Genomic DNA, 20301 nt, shown 5'->3' on the forward strand with positions numbered 1-20301 from the left:
GAACAGAGGGGGCCGGCAGCCAAGACAGGACACTGGCCCTTGGGGAGGAAGCAAGAGCAAACAGTTAGGTGAGTGAGGTCCTTAGATCCTGCCACGTGGGACTGGTGGGGCAAAAGTTAGGATTTGGGCTTATAGTGACAGGGATAGGAGAGATCTTATCATTCCCCAGCTTGAAACTTTACAGGGATTTTCTAGACCCATAAAATAAACCCCAGTTCCTTCCATGGCTGTCCAGACTGCGTGCTTGAGCCCTTGGCTATCTGTCAGGTTCATCTCTTCCAGTCTCCTTGTCATTATCATGTTGTATCCATATCGCTCTTCCTTCAAGTCCCCTAACATTCTGCTCCTTCCAGCTCTGAGCCTCTGAACACTTTGGCCCGATGGGCTTCCTCTCATTTATGACTGCCTCCTTCTTTTCTGAAGGAAATAAGCCTTCTTTTCTGAAGCATTAGAAAGGCTTTGGACATCCTGTGTGAGACGGATGCCTCACCCTCTAGCCCCCAGTTATTTTCCATCTTGCTCCTTGTTGCTTTCTCTCGGGGCTCTCATCAATATTCATGATGCCTCGTCCCCCACCCTCTCCCAGTGGACCATGAAGTTGGAAGGTGTGTCTGCCTTGTTTATGTGTGTTTCCCTGGTACCTTTTGCTTTGTTGACACCTGATTAGTATTTCCGGGGGTGGTGGGAGATGTGGGGAAACTACAGGGCTTAAGAAAGATCTCTCTGGAAACTTTCTAAATGTTTTCTTTAACACGATTTTAATTTTTAATCATAGGAAAGGAGGGAAAATTCACATCACCACCTATTTATTGTCCAGGTCTGAAAGGGATGAGGTCGGGGAGAGAATGTATATTCTCAGTGCTTAAAAGGGTAAAATAAATAAATACAACAAAACTCATGGATAGGTTACCCTTCTTGAAGGCTGTGCTTGAAATGCCACCTCCTTCAGGAAGCCCTTCCTGATCATCCCCTGCTTTAGCCAGTCAGACCTGACTACTCCCTCCCCTGTGTTTTTGCTTATCTTTGGTATGTCTCCTGCTATGCTTATCACATCCTGCCTGGATTGTGCTATGGCTGTGTGTGCGTGTCCGAACTCATCAAGATGCTTTTGACTGCAAACAACAGAAACTCAACACAAACTAGCTTAACCCATGAGGAATTTATTGACTCATGTAACTAGGAATAAAGAGGTATTTGCTGGCATCAGAAAAGGCTGGATGGATCCAGAGTAACTATGATGAGAGCTCATCTCTCCTCTCTTTTTCTCTCCCTCTCTTCCCCTCTTTCCTTCTTTTCCTTCTCTCCTCCACATCACTCCATCTCTTGGCTCTTCTCTCTTCTTTCATTGTAGAGTTTTATCTGTCTGTAGGGAATAATATGGCTGTCAGCTCTAGGCTTATGACATCATCCATTGCTCTCTATGGAGGACGAAACCTCTCTCATTGTCCTTACATCAAATCCTATGGAAGTATCCCGACTGGCCATGCTTGGGTCACATGCTTAGCCCTTTGACCAATCACTGTGAATGGGGGGGGGTAGGTGAGGACTTGGTTACAGACCCATTCTTTCTGCCAGGGCATGGCCCACCATGATTGGCAGTCTCATTAGAATCACATGATTAGAGAGGGGGAGGAGTAGTTTGCCGCAGGAAAGGGACATGGACAAGTGGTGTTGGGAAGAGGAAAGATGTTTACTAAAATATCTATAATGTCTTCTATTTCCAAAGTGTCTATATGTTAGATTTGGTGCAAGACCTTTTCTATATGTTATTCTAATCCTTTTACCAGCCAGTCAACATAAGTAGTATACAGGCAATTAAAGATGAGGAAACTAAGTTCAGAGAAGTAAAATAACTTGCCCAAGCTACAGGATCCAGACACAGGTGTGCTTCCCCCAAGACCCAAGCTCGACCCACTCTACTATTATTTCTAAAGGTAGAGATTATCTGGGAATAAAGTGGTAGATATTCTCACACATTCCCACATGTGAATTATATCAGTCAAGATAGGTTTGGGTAAGATACAGTAACAGTCTCCAAACTTCAGTGAGTTAAAACAGTTTTCTTTTTTGCTTGGTCAGCATGTCCATTATGGGATAACAGGAGTGCTGTTCTCATCATGGTGGTCTAGGGACTCCGACTGATGGAACAGCCACCGTCCCAAATGTCACCAGTCACTGTGCCAGAGGGAAAAGGAAATTTGGAAGTTCTAGAAATTTCTACTTCCCAACTCATTGGCCAGAAGTGGGCATACAACTTTATCTAACAGCAGGGCCTCACAAATGCCTATCCGTCCCAGAACCCAGAAAGAAGAAAAATTGCAAAAATTTAGAGAACAACACTAATTAATTTTTAAAAATCATTTTGTAATTTTTCTGTGGTATGGAAGAGAGTAATTTTTAAATGTAATAATATAATTTTAGTTCAGGGTGTTATTAAAGATTGTGTTATAAAGTTTATTTTAATCACTCTTTAATTATATCCGTAATGCTTAAAGATGAATTTAAGCATTTCTCCCACTGCATAAGTGATAAATAATGTTTAATTTGTTTTAAGTTAATTATGCAGAAAGGTGATTTGTTGACAAAATTATAATTTGATGTTTAATTTGGAGAACAAATATATTTTAAAATGCAGGTTTTAATTATAAGTTGCAGCATCAAAAGCTGTTTTTTTTAGGACACATTTCTTGGGGTTACTGAAATTTTTGTGTTTTGAAAAATCAACTTAAAAGAAAAAATTATTTATTTATTTATTTGTCAGAAAGAGAGAGAGATGGCACACACAAGCAGGCAGAGGTGGAGAGAGAAGCAGGCTCCCTGCAGAGCAAGGAGCCCAATGTGGGACTTGATCCTAGGACCCTGGGATCATGACCTGAGCTGAAGGCAGCTACTTAACTGACTGAGCCACCCAGGCGTCTCCCCACTCCTTTTTTTTTTTTTAACGTAAAGGATTTTCTTCCATATATTCCGTATATTGAGACTAAGAAGAAAGCTTGAAACTGCTATTTATAAACACTTTTCAAAAACACATTACAGTGGATCATCTTTATTCTTAATAAATAAAAAGGCCAAATTGGCTATAATTAATATTCTTAATAAATTAAAAGGGCAAACTGTGTGTTTGCCCTTTTTAGCAATGGCTTATGGAGTACCGGGAAAATTTTGAGAATTATTCTGTTTTTTATGCTCCTCATTAACTCAGTATCATATTTCCATCTCAGTGTTCCTTATGCTTCTTGTCTTAAACCAATGGTCCATACTGGGTGTAAATTAAGCTGAGTATGACTAAACATAAAAAGAATTTAATACTGTGTGATGGCGAAAACTACCAGGGTGCTTCTCAGGGGTCTGCTACGTGATGAGCCAATGGGCTGGGGACCGAGTCACTGGCAAGTTTTCCTGATCTCAGCTGAGTCGGTGCGTGTGTTTTCATGGCATGCCTTCAGAGCACGCACACCATCCCATCTGAAAAAGCAAATATTTTATTTTTTATTTAGACGAGAAATGAGAACACAGTATCATTGTCTTAAGCTCCTAGATCCCCTGTTCTACCTTCATGAATCCCTGGGCTCATAGTCAACCCTTGGGAAATGCTTCACACCAGCTTCCACTGGACAGCAGGGCAGGGGGGCCTGTCTTGGAAGTCAATCATCTTTGCATGGTGCCATCTGGAGGTGCTGGCCAGGTGTACACCCCACGGTGTAGATGCTTGGTATTTGCAGATTGGACGGAGCAAAGAGAAAAAGGAGGGAAAGACCAACGTCCCCTTCTTCTTCTTCTTCTTTTTTTTTTTTTAAAGATTTTATTTGACAGAGATCACAAGTAGGCAGAGAGGCAGGCAGAGAGAGAGAGGAGGAAGCAGGCTCCCCGCTGAGCAGAGAGCCCGATGCGGGACTCGGTCCCAGGACCCCGAGATCATGACCAGAGCCGAAGGCAGCAGCTTAACCCACTGAGCCACCCAGGTGCCCCCCAACGTCCCCTTCTTGAGGAGATTCTGCTTCCCAGTTTACAAGGGGGAGGACAGCACGGCCCAGGTCTGCAGCCAGGGATCGGGAAGTGCTGTTGGGCAGAAGGACAGAGATGGGGCTGGAAAGAGAGGCAGACCTCCCGCAGTAACCCATGTGTGAACTCCTGGGCAGTACCCTCCCCTGGCCATGAAGAGCCGAGATAATGAAGATAGAACAAATTCAGAGGAGGGTGGTAGAAGCCATCGGGGAGACATGACTTACGGGCAGAGTTTAATTGATTTAGCCTAAAAAGCCCGTTATGCTCTCTGGTGGTCACGGTGATGCTATAAATATGAGCAAGGTGACAACAGGAGAGGGGGTGGAATCCGTCTGGCGGGCACTAACGTGAAGACAAGGCTTGGAGGAGCTCAGCACCTGCTGAGGGTGTGGCCCACCTTAGGGGCTTGAAGCCTCCTCACACTCAGAAAGAACTCTTTGTTCAAAGAGAAGTATATGCATGGAATTCTGTTACATGAAACAGACTGACAGTTGGGCCTCTCGAGTAGAAGTGGGGAAGGAGGACCAGAGCCCCTCTCTGCCTGCCACCCTGGAGGCACCTCTCCAGCTACCCCCCACCTCCCTCCTCTGCTGGCCCCCAGGGCTTGGTCCGGGAAACCAAGGTCTGAAGCTCGCCCACTGAGGGAGAGGGCACATAAAAACAGAGGCGATGGCATGCAGCTCGGAGCAGGGCAGCTGAGTGGAGAAAGGTCTGGGATGAGATGTTGGGGGCTATGAGATAATCCGCCTCTCAGGAACTGGGTTCATGTCGTGGTGAGTCGCCCTCCTGTCCTCACTGCAGCCCCTGGGGTAGGAGCTGGTGGGAGCGGGGGCCTTGTGCGCATGCCTGTGGGGTCTGGCAGGCTTGGAAAAGGAGCTCAAGCTGTCAGGAAGCCCCTTGGGCTGTACAGGCCGCAGGTGTTAGAAGAGAGGCCAAGAGTGGGGTCCTCTGAGCTTGGGGCTACCCAGAGGAGGCAGGGTGGCAAGGACAAGGACCCAGGCCCAGAATGGGGGTCTGAGCTGCAATCCTGGCTCCCTCCAAATCTGCAGCGTGAGCCAGGGGTGACTGGGTACGAGAGGTAAGTCTCTCTTGGATCTGACAGCGCAGACGTGGAAGCCAGCTGCAAGGGCTTGGGAAAAGCTCCGAACTTCTCCATACCTTGGCTTTCTAGTCTGTGAAATGGGACAGTAACCTCATAGGGCTGTTGTTGAGGATTGAATCAAGTGTCCCCTGCTTAGCAGAGCACCTGGGGCATTCAGATGTTTGCTCTACTCATTCTTATTTGCTCACTTAATTGGGTTCCAAGGTTCTCTGCAGCTCATGGCTGGGATAAGGGTTTTCTACAGGAAAAGGGATGGGCCACACAGAGGGGAGCAGGGAAGGGAACACAGAAGAGCCATGCTGTCTTTGAGCACTGTAGGGTGGGCGTAGTCCTCAAAGGCCATGGCTTCTGTGCCCGGATAAGCCATCCACATGCCCAGTCAACATCTGGAGCATCTGTCTACCCCAGGCCAGATACCGCTAAGGGTTGGGGCTGTCCTGATTCAGGCTTTGTCCCTGTCCATGGGGAGCTTGTGACTGAGTGGGGCGGTAGGTGATTAGAACTCAGCGTGGTTGGTGATTTGATGGAGGGATGGAGGGAGTAAAGAGGCAAGCGAGAGGGGACTCCTAACCTGGCCTCGGGGAGAGGGGACAGGAAGGCCTTGCAGAGCATGTGAGTTTTAGGTGGAGAGCACCTGGCACGTGGGAGCTGAAGAAGGGAAAGGAGGAGCTGGGGAAGAGAAGGGAAGCCTGGGGACAAGCATTCTAGGAAGGGCAGCGCACATCTGGGAGCCTCAAGCCTTTGGGGAGTATGAGAGATGGGCAGAGGCATGCGCGGGACCGTGTGGGTCGTGTTGGGCTGTGTGATTTTTATCCTGGAGGCCATGGCAAGCCCTGGGGGAGGTGAAGCAGGAGAGTGACATGATCATATAGGTGTATTAGGAAGATCCTGTGATACTTTTTTGTGGAGGGATCAGAAGGACAAGACTGTGGACTGGGTGCTGTTGGAGTCATCCAGATGAGAGAGTGATCAAAGGCAGGACAGAACTGAGAGATATCTAAAGGGTGATGGAGTGGCCACAGGGGGTTGGGTGAGGAGGAAGGCCAAGCTTCTAGCCTGGGTGGCCCAGGCTATTCCTAGAAACAGAGAGCTTGAGGGATAGGAGAGCTGGGACCAAGGATACAGTCCTTCCTTTTATGTTCTGGATGAGTTGCCTGGACCTCTAACATGAGCTCTGCATGGGTAGAGGTTGTGCACCCCTGTCAGGACCCAGAAGGGAGGTTGCCCTTGAAAGAACCAGACACCGTGCTTCGGATCTGCACACTGGCATATCTGGTCCTTAAACCTTGATAAGGTGAGCAGTGCTATTATCATTGCCTCCATTTTACAGATGGGAAAACCTAGGCCCACAGAAGCAAACTGGTTTGCTTAAGGTTGCAGAATCTGTTCCAGTCTTAATCTCCTGATTCTCAGGGTGAGCAGTTCTCCTAGGAGCTGGTACAGGGAATCTTGTCTAGGAGGGCCCATGAGTGGCGCTTAGCTGGGGAATCCATAAATTCACTAAAAATGTATGCAGAAAAGAATGTGACGGTGGCTTTCTCTGGGGAAAAGTTTCGATTGCTTTTATGTGATTCTCAAAGGGGTCCATGACTCCCTAATTGTAAGGACCTAGAGATTACTAAGGTGGTGACCCAGGGCCAGCTGCTTCTATTTGCATGATCTAGGGTGAGGGCAGGGGGGCTTGTGGTCCCCAGTAGTTACCAGGTAATTGGAACACAATGTGATGACCACACATATGTATTGGGTGAACTGAGAGACCCCCTGTTGGGGGCTGGGAACCCCCAAAATAGTAATACAGGTGTGGTCTTCACCTCTGTTCCCCACCACCTCTCTGAGCATCCCTAGGGGCCATCAGTGAAGGGGATCTAGCACCCTTCTCCCTTAACCTGTAGATCCTATGGGGACAAAAGTGGGGATGTGCAGGAGGCAGAAGAGGAATGGGATTAAGAGCCCCAATTTACCCAGGCAACTCCCCGGGGAAGACTTTCCCTAAGGTCCGCGCTCTGAGACTCTGTGTGTGCATGTGTCTCATGGACTTCAGACTCACTCTGCTCTGGAGAAGTGGCCCTTGCAGGCTTCTTAGGGCATAGGTGGAACGAATTCCTCGAGGGGACCCTCACACTTAGAGGCACATCCTGGCCACACCTTGCAGTCAGGTGCTGGGTGGGCAAGCTTCCTGGTGTTGCCTGGGAAAGTGATAAGGATGGGGTGAGGGACGAGGGTGAGAGGGGCCCTGGGGAGACTGCAGGTGAGTGACCCCAGTGGACTTTCTTCCAAATAAAGGTGAGAGAAGCCCCCATCCCTGACCACATTCAAACCACTGTCTGTGCACCTCTGTGTAAGACAGGCATTGGCCAGAGCTTTAGGATCATTGCAGGACTGCCCCCCCTTCTTTGGTGTGAACACCTCAATAACTTTGCTGTTAACATTCCCTAATTTCCCTTAGAGGAAATGACGCACAGAGAGGTCCATTAACTCGCCCAATCTCACACAGCCAGGAAGTGATTCATCTGGGAATCCAACCCAGGTCTGTCTGACATAGTCCAGTGTTCATCGTGGTATTTGTGACAAGGGACGGTGTTAGCCTTGCTCCCCTCTCTCTCCTTCTCTTTCCCACACCCCACTGCATCCCACCCCATCCCATCCGGACACCTGGACACCTGGCAGTGCTTCCAGGGTCTCCCGCTGCGGGTCAGGCCCCTGCTGCTCTGCAGAAGCAGAGGCTGCTGCAGTGCCTATTACCAGAGCTCTCCTGCCCTCTTATGGCCATTCCTGAACCAGCTTCTGCTACAAGGCTCCCTGGGGCCTCCGGGGCCTTGGAGTCCAACCCCGGGGAAAGCTGGGGCTTAGGCAGGCTCCGCAGGGCAAGGGTGTCTCGGTCCTGGCTCCTAGAGAGACACAGAGGGCTCAAATCTACCCTCAGAGAGAGAGGCTCGAGAGTTCCTTCTGCAAGGGACCCCACCCTATGGGGCAATCCTTGGACCTTCTTTACACCAGGGAACAGAGACAGCAACACGTTATCACACCCTGTGTGGAAACAGGGCTCTCTGCTGCCTGGAAACCAAAGAAAACAGCCCACCCCGCGATGCGGAAGCACTTCTATGCTCTGGTTTCCCAGTCCCAATCCTCCCAATTCCCTCCTCGGGCTCTGGGCTCCACTAAACCTCCAAACTTGGCCAACCCCAGCTCCCTGCACAGCCAGTCCCTTTACCTGTAAATGCTGGTCCCGGCCCCCAGCACCTCCAGTCCCACCGGGGAAGTCTTACCTTCCTTCTGCTCCCGTAGCGTGGGCACCTGTGCCCTCTCTCCCCCACTTACAAAATACAATTAACTCACGTGAGAATCCACCGAAAAGCCCACTGCTCACATCTGGGGGTGTCGCCCCCTCGCCTGCAGCCGTGGTGCACCCGGCATTTTGCTCTCGTATTTTCATCGTTCTCCACTCATTTTCTTCTGTCTCTCCCTAATGCTTATAATAGTAATTTAGTGGCTAATGATTCATCATTTCCATTCACTGACCAGGCGGTAACAGACACCTCCCTTGAAAACAGATCATCTCTCTCTCTTTTTTTTTTTTTTTTTTTTGCGTCTTTCCTCTCCCCAGCTTGGTCCCCAGGTCTTCGTCTCCCTAAATGTGAAGTGAAGCTAGTCTTGCCCAAACCACAGGGCTACATGTGTACTCGCTGATGTACAACCCAGCACCCCCGGTGCCGTGGTCGGCTCTTAGTATGAGCTCAGTGAAGGTCACTTTTATTTAAAGGAAGGGAACCTATGCAGGTTGTTGGAGTGCTAGGCTGAAAGTCAGCTGAGTCTCCAGGGAGGCGGTCACAGCAAGCTGTCCCCGAAGGGTATGACACTGCCTCCATTGCAGGATCCAGAGAGAAGAGCCTCCTTGCCCTGCGCAGCCCATACCACACCTCGGAAGCCCCGGCACATCACGGGGCTTGTCCCAAGAAAGAACATCAAAACAGCTTCTCTTTGAATGGGGGGACACTCCACAGTTTATAAAATCTTTCCATTTTGCTCATTTCATCTTTGTAATAACATTCTGAGGAGATAGGCATCATGATTCCCATTTTATAGGCAAGGAAAATGAGGCTCGAAGACATTAGCATGCTCCCAATCACACTGCTACTAAATGGCCAAGCCAGGACACCGGGGCACATGTGTCTGTCCCTCTCTGCTGGCTCCGAGCTGCCGACTGCCCAGCGTCAGCTTCAGTGCCCCGAGAGGGAAGTCGAGTTTGGTGATGCGGGTTATGAACTATTTGCTAAAACCTCAGGCTGAGTACCAGGCACTCTGTGGTTCTGAGTAAGTGTAGATGGCTTCCGTCCGGCAGAGGACCTCTGTAAGCTGGGACAGCTCAGCCGGGACCTCACTTTTGGGCCTCTGGGGAGGTACAACGTTGCCGTTTCTGAGCCTTTCGTTGGGTCAGTTGGAGGTTTGCGTTTCCCTCTGCAAAGGTCTCGCCCAAGCTCCTCGGCAGCACCTGTCAGCAGGTGAACCTGTCTCTGGGACTCACTCAGACTTGGGGAAGTGTGACGAAGGAAGGAGCTAATATTGAGAAAGGGCCCACGGTGTGCTGGGTATGTCACTTCCATTCTCTCATTAAATCCTCAAGGTGAGCCTAGGAAGGAATCACTCTCATGTTTCCCATGAGAAATGGAGTCTGTGTCCTGCTCAAGGCCATACTCCAGGGAAGGGAGGAGCTGGCTTGTAGCCGATTGCTTTTCTCTTGACTTCAAGGGGAAGAGCTAGGTATCCCAGGAAAGAGTTCTCAGAAGCCAGTAACATCCTGGGCAGGAATTTAAGCTACATCTAATTGAGGCCAAAGTAGAAACTGCTTCGAGTTTCTTGGGAGCATTAAAATCTGTTGCTAGAATTCCAAGGACAAACACCTTGCAAAGCTGCTGACGAACAGCTTTAGAATGAAAAGGGGTTTAGAATTCAGTTAAAGTCAACAAACTTTTATTGCTGTCTACTGTAGGACAGGTGCTGTGCCAGGGGCTTTAGGGAAGCAACGATGAAGAAGGCGAGCTTGGCTTTTGTGGAATTCTCAGGATGGGGACATTTCCAGAATGGCCGCATTTCCAGGGCCCGTTCCCCGGGGGGTGGGAGACGCTGATGGAAAGCATCTCATTCTGGACCCTTCTCTTGTAGCTCCTCTCTGTTAGCATTTTCAAAAGCTTGAGAAGGAAGGACACTGGTTTAACGTTCTTTAGTCCAGACTTTCTCAAACTTATTGGGTAATGGCACCCCCTCTTCCAATGCCTTCTTGCACCTGGTGAAATATTTATTCACATTGCTGGAATGTTCCATGGAGCATATGTTGGGACCCGAGGCCCTGGGGTAGCTCCAAAGTGGGGCTAGGGGAGTAATGAACATATTTTATTCTTTTAGAATAAACTAGAAGGATCTCTGTTTGGGGCTGCTGGTATTCATCCATCTTTGCTCTCTTCCACAGAAGAAGTATCTGCTGATGCTTGGGTTTAGCTTTGGCTGCTCTCTTAAAGGGTGTCTTTTGAAATCGGGGGATTACTCAGGCCTAGCCATAGGGATCCCTTGGGTCAGCAAATGAGTGTTTGGGGAACATGAGTACCGTCACAGTGTCCACAACATATGCAAAAGCACAATTTCCAACAGGGCATTGACATAGGCTGCATTTTAATGGGGAGAAAATACTGGAAAACAACAGAGGAGGGGCCATTTGCCTCCAGCTTGGGGAGTGGGGTTGTCAACAGGGCTCTGCTTTCATCTCTGCTTAGGTCACCCTGCCCCTGGCCAGACGCCAGGTGTTTATTTACAGGATGAAAAGAGGTGAGCAACTGTTTCTAGCCTGTCAACATCCAAGGTTTGGCCTTGTAACAGTGGTCCCTTCTCAGAGGTGACATGTAGCAAAGCTGTTTGCCCACAGAGCCGGGGCCAAGAAGTAACTTGGATCCCCAGGGCTGTAAAAAATTAAACGTCTCCATGGGTGTGGTGACATTTTTTCCTTGGTTGGGAAATAGCCTGGCACCGTGATGAAGGGGATACTCTTCCGTGTCATAAGGCTTGGCCCGGCCTTGGGTCTGTCACGTGTCCTTTCTGATCCTTGAGTTCTTTTGGCAAACGGGCTAATTCCCACTTTGGAATGGCCAGCACCCTGGGGTCTGCCACTCTGATTGGACGGTCAAAAGGAGAGACAATATGTAAAAATGCTTTATAAACTGTAAAGTATGGTACCGATAGGGTTATAGCCAAACTCTACCGAGGGCTCATGATTTGCCAGTGTCTGTTCTAAATGAGTTACATGCATTATCTCATTTAAGGCTTAGCCCTAGGGCATTGGGCACCATGATTTCCCCCACTTTACAGATGAGGAAACTGAGACCCGGCGAGGCTAAGTACCTAACGTATGGGGACATGTAGCAGACCTGGGGTTCCCGCCCTGGTCTCTCTCTACAGAGCCCCCGGCCTGAATTCCTGAATCTTTGCTAGGGGAGAAGTGTTCTCCTACAGAGGATGTGGGGGGTTCTGTGTAGGAGGGCACAGGGTCCTAAGGGTTCCAGATCCTTTCCTGGGGCCTTTGATGTCGGGTGCTCCAGTGCACGGCATAGGGACTGAGGGGGCCTTCTCCGCGAGTTCTTGCTGGTGACGGTGCTTCCCCGTCTCTGGGGATGAGGAGGAGTCGTCACGAACAGGCTGTCCCTGCTGCTGCTGTGAGGTTACTAGTTAGAGGGACAGTCCTCCGGCCTTTCCCTTCCTTCATCCTCACAACTGCGGAAGAGGAACGAGTGCACGCCATGTCTTAGAGCCGGAGAAACTGAGGCATAGAGGAAAACCGTGAAGTCGTGCAACCAGGAAGCTGTGGAGCGGAGGCTCTGAGCCGGGACATGTGGTTCTAATGCATTTTACTGCCGTCCTGTGTGAGGCTGTGTTTCAGACCCAGAAAGACTCAGGCCAGTCCCTAGGCCAGATCAGGAGAGACCTGGGTAGGCCCTTCACGTATTTGTATCTTATTCATCCTCATAATTAAGAGGGCTCACCGTCCTGTGTTTATAGGTGAAGAAATGCAGCTTTTGAGGGCTGAGGCTCCCCCGAGCCACCCAGCTGGGCCGGAGCACCCACTCAGTCTGCCCTCTCCAGAGTCCTGTCCCTCCACGTCTTGGTCACCCTCAGGAGCCCTCTGCTCTCTGAGACTCTGATTCCTGGAGAACAACCAGGTTCACTCTGTCCTTCTCGGTGGGCACCCCGGGGACCAGGCCTCTCCTCACATCTACTTTATGCCTCTTTACTCAGCAGCCGACACCAGGCACAGGTGGTCTGCAGAAGGAGAGGGAGGGGAGTCACGAAACAGGAAATGCGTGGACAGGACAAACCACTTGTCTTCACCTGTGGTGGCCACACCCACGGGAGCCCTGGCAGACAAGTTTGGTTTCTCTCTCTCCTCTTCTCTCCTCTCCTCTGGACTTTCACTCTGTAGAACTATGACCAGCTACCCCCCTCCCCCGCCCCAGTCACACTGCAGCACCGGTGAAGTCAGCAGGCCGGGGTCCTTCAGTGGGAGGCCTGGCCGGACTGGCCAGGCTGCAGTCTCAGTGCTGGGAAGAGCTGATGGGGGTAGGGCCTGCTGAGCGTGGGCAAAGCAGGGCCATAGGGACAAGGTATTCATTTTTCTACTTGTTCTTTTCGCTGCATTTTATGAAATGCCTCCTGGGTGACAGGCACTGTGTTTGGCACTGGGGGTAAGAAGAGAAGCTTTGGGGGCACCTGGGTGGCTCAGTGGGTTAAGCCCCTGCCTTCGGCTCAGGTCATGATCTCAGGGTCCTGGGATCGAGTCCCGCATCGGGCTCTTTGCTCAGCGGGAAGCCTGCTTCCCTCTCTCTCTCTCTGCCTGCCTCTCTATCTACTTGTGATTTCTCTCTGTCAAATAAATAAAAAAAAAAAAAGAAGAAGAGAAGCTTTGGTGTCAGCAGGGTCGGATTCAGACTCCAGCTCCATCCCTGGGCCACTTCACCCACCGGTGTATCAGCACCGTCATCCTCAAAACGAAGCCAGCAGCAGCACCCAGCTCGCCGAGCGATAATGAGGTTTCGCCGAGGTCGTGTATATGAAATAAATGCTTAGAACAGCGCGGGGCCCACAGTAAGCGCCGGATAAATGGTGGCTATTAGTGCTATGATCATCTCTGTCCTTGGGAGTTCACAGTCTGGTGAGACACAAGACATTAAAAAAAAAAAAAAGAACCCAGACTATTTTCTAACTACTCGGCCAGGAAGTGATGCTGAGGTACCCCTCAGCCAGAATTTCCTGCTTGCTGCTTTGTCTGAGACACACTGAGGTCATGGTCCATGCTTGCCGCTGGAGGTGGGTCTGTCCATGCCGGCGATCAGCCCTGTAGGCTGGGAAGGGTCCGGACGGGGGCGGGGCGGGGGGGTTCCCCCTCACCGCCTTGCTTCCGTTCAGTGTCACCTTCTGCAAGGAGAGAAAAACGGTGTTGGCATTGGAAAGAGCCGTCCAGGCTCCTTCACCATTCTGCACTGCGTATAAGAGACAATGAGATGGAAAATCCAAATGGCTCAAATGAATATATAAGAGGAAGAATTTTAACAGCCTGATGACAAGCAGCACGAGAAATGATTATCCTCTGGCAGATGGTAAGCATTTCAAGCACCAAAGCACGAAGGGATTCGTGGGGGTAAAGTTGGGGACCCGCACTCACCGGCCCCATGGAATTCCTCTGGGGTTGGGGCTCTGTCTAGACTTCGCAGCGACTTGATCTTTCCATTTTGCCGCACCTGGAAGAACCAGCCAGAGGTGAAGCTCTGTTCTCAAGCATCACCTGCTTTATTATATTCACCATCTTTAGGACAATATTTCCCCAGAGGCAGAGGAGATGAGGCTTTCCAGTGGCCTCAGAAAGTCTCAGCTTTAATCAGACTGTGATAATCCTACTTTCTGGTCCTAATGGTAGAAAATAAACAATTGAAATTGTTTTCTTTACTATTGTCAACTTTGTCCCCAAAAGACCATATCCAGAAGCTAGCTTTAAAAAGATAAAATTAAAAAAAATAATTTATTTATCATTTTGGAGTAAGCCTGTTTGTATGGAAAATCTACTTCCTTCAAGAAGGTTAGGTGTGCTGGTCTTAGGATATGGGAGTGAAGCTAAGTGCAATTCTTAGGTTCACCTGTTGGGGGGGGGCTGTTCATTCCTTGGGGTTGCTTCTGTAGGGTCCAGGCATGATCTAGATCTTGCAATAATCTAAGCCAAGACTGTGGGCAAGAGTGAGATGGGGAAGCAGACTAGGGCATAGGGAACACACAGAGGAGGGATGTATAGGCAAGCTAACATCATCCCTGGTGATGAGATTTTTCACTAGAGTGATCCTATCTTGGGTGTAGTAGATTGAGCAGTGGACCCCCGCAGGTCCCCAGTTGCTTTCCCCCAAGATATGTCCATTGCCTTAATCCCCAGGAATTATGAATGTCACCTTATTTGGCAAAAGGGTCTTTGTGGTTGAGATCACATTAAGGATCTTGAGGTGAGATCATTCTGGGTTATCTGAGTGGACCCTAAACCCTTATAAGAGACAGAAAAGAAGAAGACCAGATAAAGTGAAAGAAGGAGGGCTTGGAGTCAAGCAACCACAAGCCTAAAGAACATTTGGAACCAGCCACAGCTGGGAGAGGCATGGGATCTCTCCTACAGCCTTGGAGGGGGTGCAGCCCTGCTTGATTTTGACCTAGTGATATTGCTTTTGGACTTCAGGCCTCCAGAACTATGAGAAAATAAATTTCTATTGTTCTAAGACCCAAAGTTTGAGGTCATTTGTTATGGCAGCCCTAGGAAGTGGGTGCGAGGGGTACAGAGCTAAGTGGAGGAAAACATCGGTGGAAGACAGGAGTCCACAAAGACCGCGGATGGCAGAAAGAGCAGAGGGTGGGGCTGTGGTGGGAGAGGAGGGAATAAAACAACCTCTTCTTGGGTGGCACCTGCTCCGGTCAGGGGTGAGATCATCCTGGATTATCTGGGTGGGGTCTCTCCTGGGTGACATCCATTGTCAGGTGGCAGCTTTTTGCTCCTCCATCCTTCTAGTTACAGCCACCTGGTTTGTCACGGTCACGAGGGAGAGACTGGCCCAGGTGATGTAAGGTTGTATGAGAACGTGAGATCGTAGGGATCAGACGAGGAATCAAGGGCTTTAGCCCCAGGTCTTAGCAGTTGCAGGGCCTGGGGACAGTGCAGGAGGGCTGCCAGAGTCCCTGGGGCACCGCAGACACCAGAGCCCCTTGTCTGGGCAGCTGGAAGGGGCTTTCTGACCCCCGAGGACTGCCCGCTCTGTCTGCTTACCTCCATCCCTGAGTTCTTTCTTAAGGCTTTGGTGTCTACAGCTCCTTGCCTGCTGGGCAACCCCAGAAGGAAACAGCATGAATGAACAAGCAACCAACAGATACCAACTAGAAACTGTGCACAGAGCCGATCTCAGCCCAATAGCTTTATTTCCCCCCCCTTGCAGGACACGTGTGTTTGTGGTCATGCTATTAGATGGCACACATTCATAGAGTCATATTTTCTGCTAGTAAAATTGGTCCTGGCCCACATAATGGGATTAAATGTATCAGTATTTCATGGTGTTCCGCAAAAAGCCCTTAACTTCCAGGTGCTCAGCCGCACGGACAAGTTTGAGAACCACTGATCTATAACGAAGGGCAAAATCATTGAACACGTAAGTAAGCAGGATGTTTGAGAGAAGCCGTTTGTCACTAATTCATCAGTATTTGGGGAGGTGGAAACCGTGTATAGGAATGGGCAAACTGATAAATGTAAGGCATTGAAGATTTTGCAGAAGTATCTCATTAGACTTCATGTCTAATAGAATTGATAGGAAACTCTCTTGAAGACATTTTTTGGCCTTTGGGATGAAACCAGAAAAGCAGCTTCGTTTCATTAGCCAAGCATAGCCTCATTGCTTCCTGGCCACATTTTGACTTGTCTTTCTCCACCTGCCCATGCAGAGGGATGTTGTGTGGGTCAAGGCCACATCACAGATGTTGGCCCTGGGCTCTAGAGTCCATACACCCCACTTCTCAATCAGTCTGGGGAACAACCTATCCTGGGATCAAGGCCACTGTCCTCCTGACCTAAACTGCATCTTACTGAGCTCTCCAATAAAACCCAGTAAAAGCACCTGGTGTCCCTGCAGAGCCCCTGCAGGAATTTACAGGAGGACCTGCTGCAAAGACCCGGATGCCCAGATGTCGGACACTGATTAGCCCTCCTCCTAGAAAACATTGCCTACCTCTGAACTCAGCATGAACTAGCCACGGGGGGTGTGTGGCATGCTTCTTGATCACTGATAACCCCCAGGTCAGAAATGGTTCAGAGAAGTTTCCAGAACACCAAGAGGGCGAAGGTTTGGGGTGAGAAAACAGAGAAATAAAAAGAATAATTAGACTATACAAATAATAATAAAATTATTTTAATAATAATATGAGACAAGGATGAAAGAGAAAAAAATAGTTAAGAGGGAGCACGTAAGCAAAGGATACACTCTGGACCTGGAAGAAATGACTTTAAATCAGACAAAAAAAAATACTCTCTTATAAAATGGAGTCTCTTTTTAAAAAGCATACGCAGCAAACAGAGCTGGAGGAAAAAAAAGATTTAGGGAGATCCCTCTTTGATGAATCCACAATAGGCTCTTAACGAAAATGATGGGTTTGGGGCATGGTGTTCCTTCCATTATAATGTACTCAGCCCTTACCATGTGTCAGGCTCTGGCCTAGGCTCCACGGAGACAGCAGGCAGAAGGCAGACACTGTCTGCCCTTTAAGGAATGAACTCTTAGGTGGGAATCCAGAAAGAAGGGTGGTAATTCCAGGATCAGCTGTAATGATGGATGATAGGAAAGGACCCCATGGGAACACCAGCATCTGAACAAAGCGGGGACATCCCCCTAGCCTGAGAGAGAGGGGACAGAGCAGACATTGTTGCAGTCACTGGCACTGAGCCCCGGAAAGCTCCTGCCCCCTGGAGAGGAGCTATCAGGAGCATAAATGGTTTTGAAAGTGTTTTAATGACTGGGCGCGTCTGTAATGCAGCTGCCACTGGCCCCAGAAACTCAGACATCGGGCTGCATGATGGAGTCTCCCCTGTTATAAATATTTGATCTTCTAAAACAGTATTACCGTAAATACTATTTGCTGCCCTAAAAAGCTTCGAGCTCATAGTTTTAATTTCCCACATTAGGAGTCTAATGAAGAGGATTTCCAAGTGCCCTCTCTGGGGAACAGAGTTTACTGGCAGGTTCCACGCTAGGTCCTGGGGGAGGTCAAATGCGGATCAGGTGATTCCTGTTCTCAGCAACTGGAGGGGTGCAAGGAGGAGTGAGAAGCACAGCAGGTGTGGGTGAACCAGCCGGTGCGGGGTGGGGTCTGAGGACAGCCTCCTTCTGAAGGTCCTGCGGAGAGTGGGGGAGGCTGCACTTCACCAGGGCCCCAGAGAGGGGGTAAGGCATCGCTGCCTGGGGACCGGAGCTAACTTGGCTTCTGATTCTCCCAGGGGCCTCACGTGGGGAATGAGGTTGCTTCCCCTGTGACATGCAGGTGCTGACTGCCTTCCTTTACGGTGACTTCTCTGGGAAGACCTGTGTGTGGCGCTCGGCAGGCAGTCAGTGCTCAGGACACGTGTGGGCACAAGTTAGCTCCTCTGAGTCCAAGCTGCTGCGGCTGACCGCCACCCTGTGATCTCAGGTTAGCTCCAGCTCCCTCGGGGTGGCCTACGGGCTCCTGCATGAGCCTGCCTTCTCTTCCCGCTCCTGATCTCCTGCTGCGGATATGAGCCCGAGGCCCCAGTCGGTCATCTCATCCTCCTTGTCCTTCCTCTCCTGCTCTCTCTCAGCCTTTGGTCTGCCTAAGCCCTTCTGGTTGTCACGTTTTAACAGTTCTTGCCTCCTCCAGGAAGCCTCCCTGACACGGGGCACACCTGCCACTCTCCCTGGCCTCCCCCAGACCCTGTCCTGAGGATAGGAGCTTCCTGACTGCCTGCTTGTCCGCACAGCCGAGAGTGGTTGGTGAGGATGGAGGCTCACTCTTCTGTCCATCTCCAGCGCTTGGCAGAGGGCTTGGCTCGCGGCGTTCAGTGAATGTTTGTTGAACAAATGAGTGAATTATGCAGAGATTTACAACTTCTGAAGGACTTTCATCCTGATGCCGTGTGTATTCTTCCAAAGTCCCTGGGAGCATTACGAGACTCAGAGAGGTTAGATGACTTTTCTGGAGTCACTCAGCAGATTCACAGTGTAAAGCAGCATGCCTCTGCTCTACCCTGGGCCCCAGGGCAACTCTGAGTGATTTCAGAGTAGTCCAGGGTCTGAGCCATTTAAGGCTGGGTCAGAGCATATCTTTCTGACTCTGGGTGATTAAGAGTTGATGGCTTCTACAGCAACATGAATCGTGGGCCTCTGGTGTTCCAGGTCATGGTGGAGTGAAGAGGGAGGAGAGGGGTTCTTCCTGGGGCTGGGAGCTACCAAGAGCACCCAGAGTCACCGTATCCTATAACACTACCCTTGAACTTCCTAGGCATTCTCTTTCAGGTGCTTACAGCCCCGCCTACAGAAGAGGAAACTGAGGCACAGAGATGTTCTGTCACCTACTCAAGGTCATACAGCTAGTACGTGGCAGAACTTGGCAAAGAACCAAGCTATTAACTACCACTCATTTCCCTGGGTCTTTGACACAGAGATCATGCCAGGGTCTAAAACAAATCTAGCCCCCAGGATGGCTGGTGCTGATGATTTAAAGGGACCAACAGTGCTTAATCTTCCTGCCGGGCTCCCTCATTTTAGTAAATGTTGAGATTTAAGAGCTCATAAAACTGAGCTATAACAGTGCCCTGCCAAGAGCTCCACACAGGGCTTTCTATCCTAGGCTGCGCCCGGCCTGGCGATCCTCGCCTTGTCCCAAGTCACCCCGCCGGAGCTCTACAGCCAACTTCGTTGCCAGGCTCCTTGAGTCCTCAAGGGGCCCATCAGGTTGTTTATGTCCTTGCCAGGGCGAGACTGACATGCGACGTGGCAACGTGCACAGTGACTGACTGAATTCATAAATTGTTCATGATGCTGGCAGCAGTGGTGGGAACGCAGGCGGGCGTCGGGGTGCAGCCTGGTCACGGGGGCCATTGACTGTGGACGGAGCATCTGCACGGGGACCGTCTTCCTGTGGCCACAGCAAGACAGAGACGACTCTGTTCCTGCAAGCAACTGTGGCTATCAGCAGCACCTCCCTTTGGATCTGCTTCCATGGTGGCTTTCTTCAGACTGGAACCTGCTTCTGGAGTCTGGGGCTCATGTCGCCACCATGCACGTTCTCCATCCATGCCTCCAGCACATGGCGTGGTTCTGTCCTATGGTTGGTACCCAAGCAGTGTGAAAGGATAGATGGAGGGATGGAAGCAGGGGTGGATGGCGGAAGGAGGGGTGTATTGAAGGATGGATGGATTGATGGGTGGATGGATGGACAGATGGATGGATAGATGCAAGGATGGATTGAAGGACGGAAGCAAGAAAGGGGAAAATTGATTAAAATGTCCTCAATTCTTCATATCTCTCTATAAGTGTACCTTTTCCAAGGTAATTCTAACTCCTCCCATGAAGTGGTAGAGGTCCCCCTACGCTCACCCCTTAAATAGGGGCTGGCTTTGTGACTTTCTCTGGCCCGTGGAATACAGTAGAAGCAACAGTGGCTAGTCCATGTCAAGACCTCAAGACGTCTTGGGCGCCTCCGCTTTGTCTTTTGAACCCAGCTAAGTGGCCGAGTGAATAAGCAGGAGCTAGCTTGCTGGGTGATAGGAGACTCACAGCCCAGCACCCCATCACCCCAGCCTGCCCCGTGTGAGGGGACCCCAGCTGACCTGCCAGCTGACTGCAGATGCAAAATGGAGCTCAGTTGAGGCCAGCCAAGCCTGGCTGGGACCTGCCCCGCAGACCCATAGCCTCATGAGCAATCGTAAATGCTTGTCACGTCGAAGCCATTTAGCCACGACCTGGCCAGTTGTGTGGAGAGCTGCTTGGGGGCAGACACCTGGGAGATGAGCCCCGTTGGGTTCAGAATTGTCCTCACTTCTCTTCTTACTTCCCTGCTTAGTGCTGTGCCCTCATCTCCTGTCACAACCTGGCCAGAACGTTCCACCCCATGTTGGACTTTCTTCGTCT

The 20301-nt window shown here is 50.2% G+C and overlaps 1 long non-coding RNA gene across 1 annotated transcript; it reads right to left on the reverse strand.

Annotated features, from left to right (window-relative positions):
* Positions 1-1140: 1140 nt before the first annotated feature.
* LOC309858948 lies at positions 1141-8655 on the reverse strand. Its single transcript, XR_014308452.1, has 3 exons — positions 8444-8655; positions 3330-3465; positions 1141-1363 (listed from the first exon to the last, which is right to left on the reverse strand). It is a non-coding gene; the product is annotated as an uncharacterized lncRNA (long non-coding RNA).
* Positions 8656-20301: the final 11646 nt, after the last annotated feature.

Source organism: Mustela nivalis (genome assembly GCF_964662115.1).
Source record: "Mustela nivalis genome assembly, chromosome: 2".
NCBI classification, from domain to species: domain Eukaryota; kingdom Metazoa; phylum Chordata; class Mammalia; order Carnivora; family Mustelidae; genus Mustela; species Mustela nivalis.